This window comes from Rana temporaria, chromosome 4, assembly GCF_905171775.1.
Source record: "Rana temporaria chromosome 4, aRanTem1.1, whole genome shotgun sequence".
Classification (NCBI taxonomy): Eukaryota; Metazoa; Chordata; class Amphibia; order Anura; family Ranidae; genus Rana; species Rana temporaria.
Window position 1 is genome coordinate 10583303 of NC_053492.1, and position 20232 is coordinate 10603534.

Consider the following 20232-nt stretch of genomic DNA (forward strand, 5'->3'; position numbering starts at 1 on the left):
AACGGGTGGTTGGAGACCAGTCATAGACTTGAAAAGGCTGAATCGCTACATCTTCCTAGAAAAATTCAAGATGGAATCATTACAAACGATCATTCGGGTAGTCCAACCAGGGGACTGGATGCTGTCCGTAGACTTGCAGGATGCCTACCTGCATTTACCTATACTCCCATCTTTCCAGAAGTATCTGAGATTCGCAGTAGACCGAATACATCTTCAATTTCGCAGTCTCCCCTTTGGCCTCTGCACATCTCCAAGAGCCTTCACGAAGACCCTGATCGCCTTCATAGCCCCTTTAAGGGAACAGGGGCTCCGAGTATACAACTATTTAGACGATCATCTTCTCCTAGCGAAAGATCCAGCCCAACTACGGGAACACAGAGAAGTTCTCCTGACAGCATTGGCGAGATTCGGATGGAAGGTAAACCAGGAGAAGAGTCATCTTTCTCCAACCCAGAAAATGATCTATCTGGGAGCACTTCTCAACACAGAGAAGGGTACAGTGTCCCTTCCACCCCAGAAGGTGAAGTCAATCATCCGACAAATGAAGAATGTGAGTTCCAGACCACATCTGACTGCCTCGAACTGCCTGAGCCTCATAGGCAGGATGTCATCATGCATCCCGATTGTCCCTTGGGCCCATTGGCATTTTAGATATTTTCAACTGGAGTTCTTGAGGCAGTGGAACAAACGATTTCTAGCTCAACACATATGCCTGACGACCCTGATGCTCAGAAGCCTCCACTGGTGGATGAAGAAACAAACTCTGACGAAGCCACGTGCGTTAGGGCATGTCAGCTGGACCATAATTACCACCGACGTCAGCTTAGCAGGCTGGGGCGCACACTGCAATCAAAGCTCAGTACAAGGCAGATGGTATTTTCAGGCGACAGGCCTGGTATCCAATATCCTGGAATTCCAGGCAGTCTACCGGGCATTTTTAGCCCTAGAGTTCGAGATCTCAGGGAAACCAGTGCTCGTACGGATAGACAACAGGGCCGCCGTATCTTACATACATCGACAAGGAGGGACGCACAGCAGATCCCTGCTGAGGGAAGTGGAACCCATAATCCTGTGGGCAGAGAAAAATCTAGAGGACTTAAGGGCAGTTTACCTGCCAGGACATCTAAACGTACAAGCCGACCTCCTATCTCGCAGGTTCGTAGACGCCAACGAGTGGTCTCTTCACCCCAACATCTTCAATTGGATAATGGACCACTGGGGGCTCCCCGAGCTGGACCTGTTGGCAAATGCCAGCAATTCCAAGCTTCCGAGGTTCATCTCGAGGCTACCACATCCCCAAGCGGAAGCAGTGGACGCTCTCACAGCCCCATGGACATGCGATCTGGCCTATGCATTCCCGCCACGGCCTCTGATACCAAAACTCCTGGCGAGGGTTATGATCGAATCCACAATAGTAATAGCAGTCTTACCATACTGGCCGAGACGTCCCTGGTTTCCTACGGCAATGTTCCTGAGTACGCATCCCCCAGTCAAAATTCCGCTGATGCCCTTCCTCCTGTCACAGGGATGTCACACCCATCCAGACCCGGGCAGGCTGAACCTTCACATCTGGCGGCTGAAAGGCAAAAGTTCGAAGCTCTAGGCTGCTCCAGTGAAGTTATTGCTACCCTCCTAAGGGCTAGAAAGCCATCCACAGACAGTATATACGGGAAAGTATGGAACAAGTTCAGGTCCTTCATGTCTGATAAAAACTGCGATCCGGAGTTCCCATCATCTTCTCAAATTCTTGATTTTTTGCAGGCAGGCCTAAGCATGGGTCTTGCCCTGAGTACATTAAAGGTACAAGTGGCAGCAATTTCTTCAGCAACCAGGAAGAGGTGGGCCGAGGATCCACTAATAGTCCAATTCTTCAAGGCCGTCGGAAGGATCCGGCCGCCAACTAAGCAGTCTTTTCCCACCTGGGATCTCGCTGTCATCCTTGAATCCCTAGTCAATCCACCTTTTGCCCCTTCGGGCTCAACATCACTGTGGAATCTAACCTTGAAGCTTACATTCCTGATAGCCATAACATCGGGCAGACGGGTTTCAGAGCTCCAAGCTCTAGGAGCAGACGACAATCACATCGTGTTCTACCCCGACAGGGTGGAACTCAGGACAGTTCGTGGGTTTATCCCCAAAGTTGCATCTTCCTTAACCATGACGGAACCCTGGGCACTCCCAACATTTCTAGAGCAGGACTCGGGCTCTTTCCACGAGCTAGACATTGCTTCCACGCTAAAGCATTATCTCCAGGCCACAGCATCTTTCAGAAACTCTTCCAAGTTACTCATAATCCCCTGGGGGAAAAGAAAAGGCGAGGAGGCGTCAGCGAGAACAATCTCCTCCTGGATTGTGAATGAATGAATGAATGAAAAACGTATATAGCGCGGCACATGCGAACTGAATCGCCTCTGGGCGCTGGTTGTTTGTGTCTCATGCCATCAGAAAAGCAGGGTTTTGATCTGCCTTCTGAAAGACAGGTGGTTTTGCTCCAGCCGAATGCTGGTTGGTAAAGCATTCCAAAGCCTGGGGCCCTGGAAAACAAACCTTCTTTCTCCTTTGGACTTGTATTTGGTTTTTGGAACCTTGACCAGATTTTGGTCGGTGGATCGCAGAATGCGGTTACAATTGTGCGGTTGGATCTTGTCGCATAGATATCTTGGAGCCTTCCCATGGAAGCACTTATGTGTCAGGCAGAGTGCTTTGAATGCAATTCTGTCTTTCACTGGCAACCAGTGAAGGGATCTCAGTGAAGGTGAGATTGATTCCCAAGATTTTTTCCCAGTCACCAGTCTAGCGGCCGTATTCTGTACGACTTGAAGACGAGCGATTTGGTACTTGGGGAGCCCGAGGTAAAGGGCATTTGCATAGTCCAGTCTGGAATTCACGATTGTTCCCACCACGACTGCTACGTCTTCTTTGGGGATAAATGGAATAAGTCTGCGTAGTAGGCGCATCAAATGGTGCGCCCCGCTGACTACAGACCCTATTTGTGCGTCCATTGTCATGAAGGTGTCAAACGTGACTCCTAGACTTTTGACTTTGGAGCTAGGGGAGATGATTTGTCCCAGAATGGGCGATGGTGTCCAGTTTGTTGCCAGTTGACTCTTCCGACTGGCATCAAACATAAAGAGTTTTGTTTTCGCGCTATTGAGTTTAAGATAACTCTTAGTCATCCAGTTTTCTATTGAAGAGAGACATTTCTCTAATCTGAGATGATGATCCTTTTTATGGCAGATGCGAAAATACAGCTGCGTGTCGTCTGCATAAGAGTGATAGAGTAGTTTTTGGCTACTGATAATATTGTGAAGCTAATTCATAAGGCGTACAGGGCGAGAGGTCTGGATCCTCCTTTGTTGGTTAAGGCGCACTCCACAAGGGCAGTCTCTGCCTCTTGGGCAGCAAGAGCGAACGTGTCGATCGAGACTATCTGTAGGGCGGCGACCTGGTCGTCCCAACACACGTTTATGAAACATTACCGGGTGGACCCAGGAGCTCTTTCTTCGGTGGAGTTTGGCAGACAGGCGATCAAGTCAGCCGTCGCCTCCTCTATTTGTTAACCTTTGTTAATGATGTCCTTGTAATAAAACTTCTAAGCAGCATCCCACCCGTTTCAGCTAGTTATTTGTCACAGGTATGCTGCCATGGAGGCACCAGGAAAACGGAAAATTGTATCATACTTACCAGTAATTTTCCTTTCCTGGTGCCTATCCATGGCAGCATACGCTCCCACCCTCGGTTTTCTATATTACGGAGAATGTGGGGGTGGTATTCACCGACTCTTTTATAATATTCACTAATCCTGAGGGAGGTGCCAAGGCTGAGCTTGTCACAGGTATGCTGCCATGGATAGGCACCAGGAAAGGAAAATTACTGGTAAGTATGATACAATTTTCCGTTTTTGTGCATGGACTGTTCTAATCACGGGAAACACATGCCACTTTACAGGCATAATATAGACACCCCCCAGGTACGATATTTAAAGGAATATTTCACTTTTATTTTTATCACTTTAAGCATCATTAAAATCACTGCTCCCGAAAAAACGGTCGCTTTTAAAACTTTTTTTTGCATCGATACATGTCCCCTGGGGCAAGACCCAGGTCCCCAAATCCTTTTAAGGACAATAACTTGCATATTAGCCTTTAAAATTCGCACTGTTGATTTCTCATATTCAAGTCCCATAGACTTTAACGGTGTTCGAAAGTTCACGCAAATTTTCGGTCCGCTCGCATGTTCTGGATGCGAACAGAACCAGGGGGGTGTTCGGGTCATCCCTTAACGTCGCACAACTTTTAGCTAAAGCGACGCAGTGCCGAATCGCAAAAAATGGCCCGGACATTGGGTAGCAAATTATTCCAGGGCTGAAGTGGTTAAGGAAACGTCATATCCCATCATGCACTACCTTACTGCATCCCTAAAGAGTGTGGGCTAGCGCAAGTTTTTGAGGCAAGTGCTTTATTCAGAAAGCACTTGCCTCTAAAGTTGCGGAGGTGTATCGTAAATCCCCCGGCGGAATCCAAATTCCACGGCTAGGGGGCATGTAGAATTTAAATCAGGCGTGTCCCCGCGCCGAACGAACGGCGCATGCGCCGTCTGCTAAATTTCCCAGCGTGCATTGCTCCAAATGACGTCGCTAGGACGTCATTGGTTTTGACGTGAACGTAAATTATGTCCATCCGTATTCGCGACCGACTTACGCAAATGACGTAAAAAATTCAAAATTTGACCCGGGAACGACGGCCATACTTAACATAGGATACGCCGCATATAGCAGGGGTAACTATACGCCGGAAAAAGGCGAACGCAAACGACGTAAAAAAAAGCGCCGGGCGGTCGTTCGTTTCTGAATCGGCATAACTCCTCATTTGCATATTCATTGCGTATACAAACGGAAGCGCCACCTAGCGGCCAGCGTGAGATTGCAGCCTAAGATCTGACGGTGTAAGTCACTTACACCTGGCTGGTCTTAGGGAGATCTATGCGTAACTGATTCTATGAATCAGTCGCATAGATACGACGGACGGAACTCAGAGATACGACGGCGTATCTCTATGTGAATCTGGCCCCGTGTGTTTTACTTCTGTGGACCACACCTTCCTTATTACTATGACACCTCTTTTTTACCGTTGCTGGGAAACTTCTGGGTCTACAGGCACGTGGTTGGTGTATGAATATGATCTCTCAGTTATTTGTAGGATGCCATGCCTGACGAAGGAAACTAAGTGGTCTACTTATAAAAAATGTGTTGGACGAATGTGAGAAGCAATCACCCAGCTGTTACAAATTCTGGCCATATTTTAAAGCAGACTTTAACCCTTCCCCAATATTTTTCCACCCTTGCCTTATTTACCAAGTGGTATTTTCTGCACAGTTCTGATACTCACCCAGCCAGCAGATCCAGTGTTGTCCCACTAATATCCTCTTGTCATCAGACACCGCTCGGCTCATCGCCACCATGTTGTTTGTGATGTAATGGAGAGGCCCCCTGGCTCTTCCAGGCTTTCCGATGATGTGCCACAAGGCCCGTCTCCTCTACCTTTGTGAATGAAGAACAATGTCTCCTGGGATATATGACGTGCATATCCCAGGAGGCTAAGGAAGAACAGTCGCTTAGGCAAGTGATGTGAATGGGAGGGGCATGACTGCACATTTTACATAAAAAAAAAGTAAAAAACAAAACAAAAGCAGCACTAGCCCTGTAGAGGAGGAGTGGAGACGGGGATCTTTAGGTAGAGGGTGAAAATCTGCTTTAATTTACACAGTGATTTCCTAATATAGGCAACTCCATCTAGTGTCAGTTATGCCATAGTAAAACTGCAATATCACAATATTTCCACTAGATGGAGCTGATGACCATAGGAAATGTTTGTCATGGATGGGTGAAAGTTGGTCATATTCGTTAAAGCTATTTTTCAAAAAAATAAAAAAATAAAATAAAGAACTCTAAAGCTTACACCACAAAATGTACTCGGCCAATGAAAGGTAATGACTCCATTTTTATTTTTCTACTGCTATTAATGGCCAACACGGTACACCACTTCATCCATGTCTTTGGTGATCTCTGCTCTCCTTATGAACTGTTTCTTAAATGATGAAGATCAGCCATGGAGTATATCTGAGGTGTATATCAGTGTGTGCTTCTTCCCCACATGAGACCTGTGATGTCCAGCAACATTCATATAGAAGACATTTCCCACACTCAAGGCACTAATACACCTCGAGGGTTGTGTGGGATCCCTGATGTACAGGAAGACAGGACTTCAGTGAGGAACAATTCCCTCACTCAGGACAGGAAAGTGACTTCTCCCCCATGTGAGATCTCTGATGTCTGGAAACTTTTGGACTTCAATGAAAAGCATTTCCCGCATGAATACAGCTTCTTCCACATGCGTGAAGATCAGATGGGAATGCAGATGTCAATGTTAAACATTTCCCACACTCAGGACAAGAATACTACTTGTCCCCTGTGTGAAAGAACCTGTGATTTTTTTGAAAACATTTCCAACACTCAGAACAGGAATACAGATTTTAATCTGTGTGTAATTTCTGATGTCTGTAAAGAGAGGGCTTGTCTGAAAAACATTTCCCGCACTAAGGACAGGAAACCTGATTTTCCCCCGTGTGAGACCTTTGATGTCTGACAAGATGTGATTTACTTACAAAACATTTCCCGCACTCCGAACAGGAATAGGGTTTTTCCCCTGTGTGAGATCTCAAATGTACATTAAGAGTGGATTTCCTGGAAAAACCTTTCCCGCACTCAGGACAGGAATGTGGCTTCTCACCCGTGTGCCCTTTCTGGTGATCATATAGATGTGCCTTCTCTGTAAAACATTTCCCACACTCAGGACAGGAAAATGGCTTCTCCCCTGTGTGAGATCTTTGATGTGAGATCAGATGGGAGTTACTTGCAAAACATTTTCCACACTCAGGACAGCAATACGGCTTCTCCCCTCTGTGAGATCTCTGATGTCTGTAGAGATTGGATGTCTGTGAAAAACATTTACCACAATCAGGACAGGAATGTGGCTTCTCACCTGTGTGAGATCTTTTATGCACATAAAGACGGTGTTTAAAAAAGAAACACTTCCCACACTCAGTACAGGAAAACCCCTTATCCGTTGGAAGGACGGCACCGTCCCTCACAGTCTGAGGTTCCTCAGGATAAGAGGAATACGATGGTCCGGCACCGTCCCGCACAGTCTGAGGTTCCTCAGGATAAGAGGAATACGATGGTCCGGCACCGTCCCTCACAGTCTGAGGTTCCTCAGGATAAGAGGAATACGATGGTCCATCTACACTGTGTGGTGCCGGATGGACATTTGAGGTAGTCGGGTTTTCTCCTGGACTATACTGTGTGATGTCCTCATCTTCTACTTTACAGTCTGGAGACAAAGTGAGACAATCCTCTGAGGTTTTCCTCATCTCCCGTCCATCTACTAAAATAGAAATAAAAAGATTATTACTAGACATGAGCTGATTGGTTCCCCTAAACCAGCACTCCGCCCACATCAGGCAGCTTTGTCTCTGAGGATCTTACAATTCCCCCCTCAAGGCAACTAGTAAATGGGTCCTCTGATCTCCTACCAGATCATTTCTTTATTCATGGACCTTAGTTAGAGAGTGAGGAAACAATGAGAACTGTCTTTTATAGGAGTGACAGACAGTGATGAGGGGATTATAGGATGAGTGTCCCCACCCCCTCTATCACTCATTGCCATCTTCCCAACACAAGAAGTACTGTACTTCCTTATTTAGTCATGAATAACATCGGGGCTGAGCCCCACCAGAGGTCAGAGAGTGAGGATGGGGGAGAACAACCATCATTGGGTTATTGACTCCTCCTTCATTATCACTTTCTGTGTAAGGTTCCAAATTTTGAGCATATTATCTCATTTTTATCAACATGTAAAAGTCTGTGCTCCAATCAAATCATCAGATATAAAATGTCCAGCTGGTAGAAAATGGGTGTATCAAAAGAGAATACATATTTTGTGTATATATAGCAGTGGGGAGATGGTGAAATCCACAACTCATGACTATGAAACATACTACATATTGTATCAGAGTCAACAGATAGGACTTTAAACTATCAGAATTATGTGATGTATAACAATGTATGTATATAGTGCAGGGGTCAGGAGTATGTAATGTGCAATATAAATCAGGACTCATGTTGGTATTTTGCAGTCAGGGGAAGCTCAATGTTTACATGAGACAAGTTGCAGAGGTCCCACACCGTTGCCTCCCATCTCCTGAGACTGCAATCTGTGACTTGGGTCTGAGACTATACAGACATATCTCTCCACCCGACACAGATCAAAAACAGAAAAAGTAACCCTGGGAGAACTTTTCTGTCAGACATCTTGCTAGACCCTGGCATGGGGCAGAACACCCAAGGCACATGCCCCAACTGCCTAGGTGGAGCAACGTCTATTGTGAAAATTAACATTTTGCTGACAGCTAAACCCCAGAATCTCCATAAATCCAGTCTAGACACATAAATTGTGTCTGCAGCACAGAGAAGGAAAATTATCCGAGAGGAATACAGGATGGGGAACACAGCTCAGGAAAGTGACCAGGGTATTACAGGCTGATATCACCCAGTCCCCGCCCTACTCTGGACCAATCAGTGAGCAGTATGGGTGGAGGAATGTATTTAGTGTTAATGACCCACCTGTGCTGATCTCTGTAGGAGTGTCCTCCTCTATAAATGTCCCCGTTATTCCATCCTCCTCCATAGACTGGTGATCATCCCTCACGTACATCTCTTCTTCTTCTTTTATCTCAACTTTTATATCTATGAGATCTTCACCCTAAACCAAGATAATGGTCAAATATAATATCTGTAAAATATAAGCTTTAAATATGTGACATCACATTCTAGAAAATTCATGTCATCTCCAGAAGTTAATGTTCTAGATGCCCTGTCCCACCAACCTTGTAATGGTGAGGGATGGTGTGACCTTCCTGTGTGGAATCCCGGGAATACAGAGGACGGGGACATCTCTCTGGTGGGTTCCTAGTATTAGGTGGCTCCATCATATCTTTGTGTCCTTCTGAAAACTCCTCCATCACTCCATACTCCTCATCCTCCTCTTTATACTCTTCTTTAACAACAATATTATAATCCCTGAGGTTTACTTTCTAAAACATGTCAAAAAATAAATCAATTGTAACAAACATACTTGTGTATAAATCATAACTATCAGTGATTGTTCCTCATCTACCTGATCAAGTTGAGGGATGGTGTGATCTTCCTGTTTAGAATCCCAGGAATACAGAGGACGGGGACATCTCTCTGGTGGGTTCTCACTATTGGATACATCTGTAGGAAACACACACACTGGCTGAATACTATTATTATACATGATTTATATAGTACCAACAGTTTGCTCTGCGCTTTACAGCATGAGGGCAGACAGTACAGTTACAAAACATTTTAATACAGGAGGAGTCAGAAGGAGCTGCTCATTAGAGCATACAGTCTAAAAGAGTGGTCAAGCGATACAAAGGGTAATAACTGTGAGGGATGAGCTGATGGAGAGTACATTTGCAAGGTGGAGGCAGTATAGGCTTCTCTGAAGAGAAGGGTTTTCATGGATTGCCTAAAAGTGGACAGAGTAGGATACCGTAGGCTAGATTGGGGTAGGGAGTTCCAGAGGATGGGAGAGGCTCACGAGAAGTCCTGGAGGCGAACATGGGAAAATGTGACGAGGGAGCTGAAGAGCAGGATGTCTTGGGAGGTTAGAAGAGAACAATTTGGTGGGTATTCCGAGACTAGGTTAGTGATGTAGCTAGGGGTCGAGTTGTGGGTGGCTTTCGAAGTTATTGTTAGTATTTTGAATTTAATTAGTTGGATGAGTGGAAGCCAATGAGAGATTGGCAGAGGTGGTAGCAGACACTAAGGCCGCGTACACACGATCAGTCCATCCGATGAGAACGGCCCGATGGACCGTTGTCTTAGGTTAACCGATGAAGCTGACTGATGGTCCGTCACGCCTACACACCATAGGTTAACTAACCGATCGCGTCAGAAGGCGGTGACGTAAAACACAACGACGTGCTGAAAAAAAGTTCAATGCTTCCAAGCATGCGTCGACTTGATTCGGAGCATGCGTGGGTTTTTAACCGATAGTTTTGCATACTAACGATCGGTTTTGACCTATAGGTTAGGTGTCCATCGGTTAAATTTTAAAGCAAGTTGGCTTTTTTTTAACCTAAGGTTAACTAACCGATGGCGCCCACACACGATCGGTTTTAGCAATGAAAATGGTCCATCAGACCGTTGTCCTCTGGCTAACCGATCGCGTGTACGCAGCCTAAATGGTTGGTAAGATGGATAAATCTGCCAGCACCATATATGATGGACTGAAGTTTGGATAGCCTATGTAAAGGCAAGCCAGTCGAGGAGAGAAATTGCCAGAGAGTGTTTTAGAAGCTTTGTGGTGTCATTGGTTAGGAAGGGATGTATTTTTCACGTTTTACGACGTTTGCGTAAGTTGTTCGTGAATGGGGCTGTGCGTAAGTTACGTTCACGTCGAAAGCATTGAGTCTTTGCGGCATAATTTGGAGCATGCGCACTGGGATACGTCCACGGACGGCGCATGCGCCGTTCGTTAAAAGCGTCAATTACGTGGGGTCACGATTAATTTCCATAAAACACGCCCACCACTTCCACATTTGAATTAGGCGGGCTTACGCCGGCCCAGTTACACTACGCCGGCGTAACTTAAAGCGCAAGTTCTTTGAGAATACAGGACCTGCCGCTCAAAGTTACGGCGGTGTAGTGTATCTGAGATGTGCTACGCCCACCTAAAGATAGGCGAATCTATGTGAATCTGGGCCTATGTGTTTATCAGATGATGGGGGATCTAGGTGGAGCCTCCGTACTGCTCTCTCCTTTACAATAAAGTCTCCTCTTACCCGATGATGTGAGGGGCAGCTGATTCTCCATCATGACGTCCTTGTAGAGATCCTTGTGTCCTTCTAAATACTCCCACTCCTCCATGGAGAAAGAGACAGTGACATCCTGACACCTTATAGGAACCTGACACACACAATGATACAGTCACCATCCAGACACATCCCTTGTCTGTTACTGGATAATGTCCCAGAATTCCCAGCACCGCTCACCTCTCCTGTCAGCAGCTCCGTGATCCCTCTGGTGGCTTCTACAATCTTCTTTTTATTTCTCTATTTCAACATAGAGGGAGGTGGAGGCAATGTGATGGCCATATGATCTCCAGACTTCACAAGAGGAAAACTCTAAATTTGAACACAAATAATAAAATCGAATGACAACCCCAGAATCATCCTCACTTCACTATTCAGGTCTCCATTTTCAGGACATTTCCCCCTTTTCTTCCTATTTCCTTATAATATAAAGACTAAGGATGAGCTTCGAGAACATTGCCTGTTCGCCGAACAATTTGGGGTGTTCGCGGCAAATTCGAAAAGCCGCAGCACACCCTGGAAAAGTCTATGGGGGAAATCTAAAGTGCTCATTTTAAAGGCTTATATGCAAGTTATTGTCATAAAAAGTGTTTGGGGACCTGGGTCCTGCCCAGGGGACATGTATCAATGCAAAAAAAGTTTTTAAAAAAATGCATTTTTTTTTGGGAGCAGTGATTTTAATAATGCTTAAGGTGAAACAATAAAAGTGAAATATTCCTTTAAATTTCGTACCTGGGGGGGGGGGGGGGGGGGGTGTAAAGTATGCCTGTAAAGCAGAGCTTGTTTCCCGTGCTTAGAACTGTCCCGGTACAACGTGTAATTTCTGAAGGATAAAAAGTAATTTAAAATCACTGCCGTTTTTAAAACTTTTTTTTGCATTGATACATGTCCCCAGGGGCAGGACCCGGGTCCCCAAACACTTTCTAGAACAAGAACTTGAATATTAACCTTTAAAATTAGCACTTTAGATTTCAAACATTTGAGTCCCATAGACTTTAATGGGGTTCTAAAGTTCACACAAACTTTTGGTCTGTTCGCAGGTTCTGGTGCGAACCGAACGGGGGGGGGGGGGGGGGGGGGGGGCGGGGGGGGGATTTGGCTAATCCCTATTCTTGATCTAACATTTCACAGCAGGGCCCATTCCTGCACCCACCAAGAGTAACTGTGAGGACTTACAGTGTTGTGGCACCAGCACCACAGGCCCAATTTTCTACCACTGTTCAACAATGGCATGTCATTTCAATTCTTAATATAATAGTTCACAGCAGGGCGTTCCAGCACCCACAAAGGCTAACTGTGAGGGCTTACAGTATTGTGGCACCAGCACCACCACCAACAAAAGCCCCATTTTTCTGCCCCTTTTCAAACGGGGCATCAGCAGGGCCCACCAAGTCTAACTGTGAGGGCTTACAGTGTTGTGGCAACACCAAAACCTAAGGCCCAAATTTCTGCAGAGTATATACGGCAGGCCCCTACTTTCAAACATCCAACTAACAAATGAATCCTACTTGCAGACGGAAGGAAACAACAGGAAGTGAGAGGAAATCTACCCCTAGGAAAGGAAATTCTCTCCTGTAAGGCCCCGTACACACGACCGGATCGATCCGCTGAAACTGGTCCGACGGACCAGTTCCAGCGGACAGATCTGGTCGTGTGTAGGCCTGAGCGGACAATTGTCCGGCGGATCGGACAGTTTCCAGCGGACAAAAATTGCTTAGCAAGCTAACCAATCTGTCCGCTGGAAACCTGTCTGTCGGACGTGTTCGGTCGTCTGTACAGACTCACCGGACACGTCCGACCGACCGCCATCCCTCGCATGCGTCGTACTGATTCGACGCATGCGTGGAAGCTTTAAACTTCCAGGGCCGCCCACGTCGCCGCGTCATCGTCGCAGCCACGCCCTGTGTATTGTTTACGCGCGCATTTCTGTCTGATGGTGTGTACAACCATCAGACAGAAATCCGGCAACGGTCGCAGCGGATCTATCCGCTGAAAACGGTCCGGCGGACCGTTCCGGTCGTGTGTACGGGGCCTAAGAGTTAATATTGAAAAAATGTGTCTCCCCACCGATGCTTTATCACCAATCCTTGTTTCCCTAATAACCCCAAATTTGCAAAATCCAAGTGTCATTGGGACAGAAAGTGAGGTGAAATCTTCCGAACAGGGGCACAGACAGCAAAACAAATGTTACAGGGGTGATAACCCTTCCCTATGTTTTCCAAAAAGCTTAAAAATAGATTTTTTTGGCTGGAGCTACACTTTAAAAATGTACCAGTTCAAAATTACAAACAGATTCTACTTAACAAACTTACAGTCCTTGTCTTGTTTGCACCGCCTGTATACTGCTGTTCAGAGTATAGAGGGCCTGGGGGCCCCATACCTTTCCTTTTTTTAATTTGGGTGCAGGGTTTCCCTTAATATCCATACAAGACCCAAAGGGTCTGGTAATGGTCTTGGGGGGGGGGGGGGGGGGGTCTTGGGGGGACCCATGCCATGTTTCTCATTGATTTTCATTGATATTGTAGGGACCAGACATTACATTAAAGCTGCAAGCACTTTTATATCACTTTTTTTCCTATAGAAATCTGATTTTGTGCAGGGACAGTTCTAAACACGGGGAAACACGTGCCACTTCACAGGCATACTACAGACACCCAGCAGGTACGATATTTAAATGAATATTTCACTTTTTTTTTTTTTACTTTAAGCATCATTAAAATCACTGCTCCCGTAAAAAAAAGGCAGCTTTTAAAACTTTTTTTTGCATTGATACATGTCCGCTGGGGCAGGACCCGGGTCTCCAGACCCTTTTTAGGACAATAACTTGCATATTAGTGTAGCGCCTGTGTACTTTTGTACAGGTGCTATATTTAAATTTAGTGGGAAAATTAGAGAGTTATGTTGCTCTCATTCTTTGATTTGTTAAATTTGGCTGTCGCCAAATCTGGATTATCCTGTGGGTCAGTCTGTACTCCAAAGATGCAGCCTCCTCTTTGGGCGGCAGGTGGCGCCAGAGGGGTTCAGACGGAGCCGCTTCTTCCCAGCAGCCAATTGGAGGAGTTTTTCCCTCGCAGGGCATGCTGGGGAGGGGTATTTCTGTGGCGGAGGCCGTTGTTCGGGGTTCTTCGCGGGTTCCTGGTTCCAGGTGCGGCACCCACCTTTAGGGTGTGCGCACATCACGGGCTCCACAACTATGGCCTACCTGGCCGGGGTCGCGTGCTATGCGGAGTTCCTGTCTCTGGGCTCTCATAGCTTGGAGCAACGTATGCTGCAAAGGGGTCCCAGTGAGTTACTGGGTCCCCACTTCTATAAGATCCCAAGCTGGGTGCTGTTCAGTGGGGGATCGGTCTGAGGAGAACCCGGAGGCAGGTGATCCAACAGGACTGTAAGAAACCATCGGGGATCTGGGTGACCGAACACTGAGGCCGCGTACACACGGTTGGTCCAAACCGATGAAAGCGCTCTGAAGTCCAGTTTCATCGGTCCAAACCGACCATGTGTACGGCCCATCGGTCTGTTGTCCTTCGGACAAAAATTAGAGAACTTGCTTTAAAGTCGAACCAATGGACAGCTGATCATTGGTCCAAACCGATGGTTAGTACACAAAACCTGTGCATGCTCAGAATCAAGTCGACGCATGCTTGGAAGCATTGAACTTCGTTTTTTTCAGCACATCGTGTGTTTTACGTCACCGCGTTCTGACCCGATCGGTTTTTGAACTGATGGTGTGTATGCACATCAGACCATCGGTCTGCTTCAACGGTGAACCGATGAAAACGGTCCGTCGGACCAGTCTCATCGGATGGACCGGTCGAGTGTACGCGGCCTGACAGGTTACAATTAAACTGTCAGTCGGTAACCGCAAAAAGACATACTGGGAGGATTTGCTCTATCATTTACAATTTCAGCACTAGGCCTGTGGCAGAGGTCTTATCCAACACCTTGATTTATTCAGAGCCAAGTCTGTGGCAAAGACTTGTTTCCTCCCAGAAGCTTTAAGTGGCACTCTGGCTGCCAGGCCTGTGAGAGAGGTCTTCCCAGGGGCACTTTCACCCACTCCGGCTGGAGGGTGACGTAGACCAATGCAGATTACAGGGCAGGACTGCCTTTACTATCCATAGCCTGATACTGTGAAGTTGCTCTTCCTTCACCAACCTATCCTGACTACCTCAAGTTACAGGTCGTGTTTGACCGGGAAAATAAAGCATTTGAAAACGTCAACCAACGGTCCTGGACATTTTGTTATTGCTCTTAACACTACCATCACCCCTAGACACAGTATAGAGGTAACTTAAACATGCCGATCCCAAATCTAACCAGCGGCTCCTCCGGGGGTAGCGCTACATTAGCCTTTAAAATTAGCACTTGATTTTGAACGTTTGAGTCCCATAGACTTTAATGGGGTTCTAAAGTTCGCGCAAACTTTTGGTCTGTTCGCAGGTTCTGGTGCGAACCGAACCGGGGGGTGTTCGGCTTATCCCTAATAAAGACATACATACTCCAATCCCCCCTAAATAACCCCCCATTCCCAATAGTAAAAGCTGTATTAGTATAAACTGAGTTGAGAAGGGATTGGTGGGAAAGGTGACACATCTTCTAAATGAGGAGAATGTTCCGGCCCTGTAAGTGGGGAAATGTTCTGACCCTGAAGGGGTTAATCTAGGTTTCCACACTATATATGTGTGTATCATCATCTGCTGGAGATAAAAGACGTCACAGTGACTATGGAGGAAGAGGACGGACATGACGGGGGTTACTGGGTGTAAATAGAAAATAAATTACCTCCTCTGCTACCACTTTCAGCAATGACTCCCTTCCCACTCACCTCTCACCTGGAACTTCCTGTCTGTACCTGACATCACTTCCTGTCTATAGCTGACACCACTTCCTGTCTGTATTCCATAGAGAGGTCCTGTCTGGATAGACGTGAGATCACCATCTTATGCAGTTCAAAGGAACTGAAGCCCTGAGAAACGTCTTATAGTGTGCTGGGTGTGTATGTACTGATATAAACTGTGTGTATGTACTGTAACTTTATAGTTGCTAACTGTTTCGGTTTTGCCAGGTCGGTCACACTTTTTAGCTATGTCTCCTTTGATGTTTGCTTCCTGCATGGGCTGTGTCCTGACAATCACAGCATAACGTGAATATGTGTTTTGGGGTCAGGCAATAGGAGACCAATAAGCATCTAGAGCATACCTCCCAATAAGGATGAGCTCCGGCGTGTTCGCATAGAACACGTGCAGAGCCCGCCAGGAAGTCGGCACCCGCGCTGCGCTAATCACAGCCAGGCAGACATTGTCCGATGCTCGGCTGCAGAGACCGGGAAATGTCTGCCTGGCTGTGATTAGCGCAGCGTGGGTGCCGACTTCCTGGCGGGCTCTGCACATGTTCTATGCGAACACGCCGGAGCTCATCCTTACCTCCCAACTCGTGGAGTTCAAAATGAGGGACACTTGGGATTAAAGTTGTTGAGCGAGGGAGAGTTTTGGCGTGGATGGGGACATTGCAGGGGGATCACAGGATGGCTGGGATGGGCGATGGATGGGACATTGCAGGGGGATCGCAGGATGGCTGGGATGGGGAGATTGCCAGATGGGGGGTGGACGGGGACATTGCAGGGGAATCACAGGATGGATGGGATGGGGAGATTGCAGGATGGGATGGGGAGATTGCAGGATGGGATGGGGGGGTGGACGGGGACATTGCATGGGGATCACAGGATAGATGGGATGGGGAGATCGCAGGATGGGATGGGGGGGGTGGACGGGGACATTGCAGGGGGATCACAGTATAGATGGGATGGGAAGATCGCAGGATGGGATGGGAAGATCGCAGGATGGGAAGGGGGGGGGGGGTGGACGGGGACATTGCAGGGGGATCACAGGATAGATGGAATGGGGAGATTGCAGGATGGGATCGGGGGTGGTTGGGGAAATTTCAGGATGAATGGGGGTGGACAGAGAGCTCAGGGGAGAAACAGAAAGCATAAACAGCGCAATTCAGATAGAGACACAGAACACTTCCCGTTCTCAGCTCTCATTAGGTTTCCCTTTAGATCAGGCGGGGGGGAGGGTGTGGATTGTTAGGAGGGGTGATCCAGGGATATGAAATAAATAGACAGGGATCCTAAGTCTAGGATACAGACAGCTAAGAGGGGGATAGTGCAGGCTGGATTACAGTGTGAAGTGGAGGGAGGCGGGCTGTGGATGGGAGATGTATCTGGGGAATGGAGGAGCCCAGGAGTCTATCAGGAACTTCTGACAGGTAAAGGGTGCAAGCATTTAGTGAAGAGGGAACAGAGGTCTGCTGTGTCGGCACAGGAGGGACTGATAACAGGGAGATGTGTATTAGGACCAGAGATGGGTGAGATGGGTAGGGAGAGGAGAGCAGTAATCAGAGCTGGGGGAATATAAATCACTGATTACAGGGAGAGGAGTAGTGGAGCTGTCAGTGGTGGGGAAGCAGTGGAGAAAAGCAGATGACCCGGACTGAGAGGAGAGTTTGCAGGCAGGGGAAAGTGTGTAGGTGCAGCCGTGCAGTGGGAGCAGAAAGATCACCTACCTGTCAGAGAAGACCTCTATGTACCTTTCTGGTGGATGGCTACTACGGTCCCTCAGTCCTTGCCGGCTGCAGTCCTGCCTTTTGCCCTCAACACTTACTGTAGGACTCAGTGAGGCAGACAGGCATCCCTTCCATATCAATCAGCCAGAAAGAGACTGGGGGCTGGAACTATAAACTAACTGTCGGCAAATGCGGCTTAGCTGCCTCCACCCTACAAAAGAGTCCCGCTCTGCTACTGCCTCCTGGGGCCCCACTGATGGAAGGATGGGGCCCTAACAAATGGTGTTTAAGGTTTGGCCAATCTATAAGCTGCTCACAAGCTTTGAAAGCTACCTGCACTCTACAAGAGTGAGTGGCAGTGGAGGCAATGCAGGAAACAGCTCAGCTGAGCGGGACTGCGGGACATAAGTCTGAATGCGGGGCTGTCCTGCAGAATCCGGGACTGTTGGAGAACGGTCAGGCAGAGGTTTTCCTGCTCTCTGGATACTTCAGGACGCTGTGTGGAATGGGCTGCACTTTGGATGCTCCCCTGCAGTGTGTCCGTATCCCAGTCCTCTGAGGCGATAGTACCTGGAGGAGGGGAGTGGAGGGGTCTGTGTGCGGGTGGGTTGTATGAGAGTCATTAGGGGCCCTGTGTGGTGAACAAAGGGAACTCGGGGTGCTGTGTGATGTCCTGGTGAAAGGGGAAGGAGTGGACATGTCTATGTCTCACCACCTTGCTGGGGGACTCTTCTCACCTTCTTATCTGCCCTGATGATGTGACATCACTGCCAGGTGTCCACGTCTAGGAGAAAATACCCCCATGTACCCTACTTAGCCCCCACATGCCCCATGTCCTCCTCCTCACCCTACTCTTTATCCCTCTTCTGACCTTCTCCACCCCCCTTGATTGCCCTGTCCCTCTCTTCCTCAACCACAACTTCACCTTCCTGTTCCCCTCTCTACCATCCTTCCCCCCTCTTCACTACCCTTTCCCCCTCTTTACTTCTCCATCTTACTCTTCACCTCACTGCCCCTTTTTTCATCCTCCCACCCCCCCCTCTTCACTGCACTGTTTCCCTCTTCACCCCCTTCCCTCTCTTCACCCCCCTCTTTTTCGCCCCTTCCCCTATGTCTTCCCATCCCCCTCTTTACCCCTTTTTCCCGTCTTCACTTTCCCATCCCCCTATTCAGTCTATTGCCCCCTCCCTTTCTTTACTGCACTGTCCTCCTCTTCACCCTCCTCCCTTTACTCTCCCCTCCCTCTATTCTCCCTAACTATGGCCACCAATGTAAGGAACAACTACACTGACCAATGCTATAAGGGGGTCTGTAACGGACCTATGAACTATTCTGCCTACAGAGGACTGCATGACTGGTTACTGAGCTCAAAGGGTTAATTGTAGAGGGACTTTTTCACTGCTAAATGCTAATTGACGCTCTGTTGTGTATTACCAGTTAACAGCCTCTTGCCAGGTGTATGCTAACGTTATGATGTGTGAGTGTATATTGTTCTAAAGGTTAATTGAATTCTATTGAGAAAGGAATGTGCCCGACCAGGTCATGTTAAGTAGATCTCGGTGCCGGAATGTCTAGAGACTGATTAATTCAAGGAGATCATTGTGTTTGAGTTCTGGTAATGAAGAAATGTTTATAATTAGCTCAAAGAAGGTGATTGAAGCTTCCCCACGGTGTGATGTGTGGGTGGGGACAGTTTGATTGTTCATGTGCCTTGAATACTGTATAAACTCTCAGAGTGAACCATTAAAAATCAGTCCTGCTTGACGTAGCCCGTCTCGTTTCTTGAAAGGGCATTCGATGGGATATACCGGCGGTACCTGCATATCGCAGCTTGCCAGGGAAAGGGACTTCTCCAACGGCTGAGACCCTCTCACTACATGGGTAGCCGTTACATTGGTTGGCAGCGGTGGGATGGTCCTTTTATCCAAAGAGCAAGTGCTGAATGGAGTCGCAGTACGCCAGGCTGAAAAGATCCACACTAAAAGATTTATTAGAGAGTTGTGGTAGGAGCGCCAGCAACAGACCACGGAGGGAGCTGATAGCTGACCTGCTGGAGCTGGACAAAATGGATGGATCTATGGAAGGAACTGAGCCCCTTGCACCGGTCAGCGAGGAAGATGTAATTACTGGGATTGTACAGCGGAGATTATCCTTGTATCCAGAAACGTCCGTGGAACTAATCAACCAGCTGTTCCGGGAAGCAAGGGAAGAGATACAAACTAAGAGGGGACAAGAACTGGAACTGGTAAGAGCGAGACAGCCCATTACACATGCAGTTCCTACTCCCCCACCCGTGGCTACAGGAAAGAAAATACCGTTCACTGCATTTAAAGCTTTTGTAGAAAGTGAGGAGGAAATCGATGGATATTTGGCGGATTTTGAGAGGCAGTGCTCACTACACCAGGTACCACCAGACCAATGGGTCACTATTTTGTCTGGGAAATTGTCGGGCAAAGCCAATGAAGCCTTTCGGGCTCTCGCCCCAGAGGATATTTTACAATATCAGCAAGTTAAAAAGGCACTGCTAACCCGATATGCCGTAACGCCAGAAGCCTACCGCCGGCGCTTCCGGGAGTCCAAGAAGAAGGCTGTGGACTCCCACATGGAATGGGCCAACCAGTTACAAAGGGTGGCATCCCTTTGGGTCCAAGGCCAACACCGGGGAGGAAGTATTGCAGCTGTTCCTAATGGAACATTTTCTCCAAGACC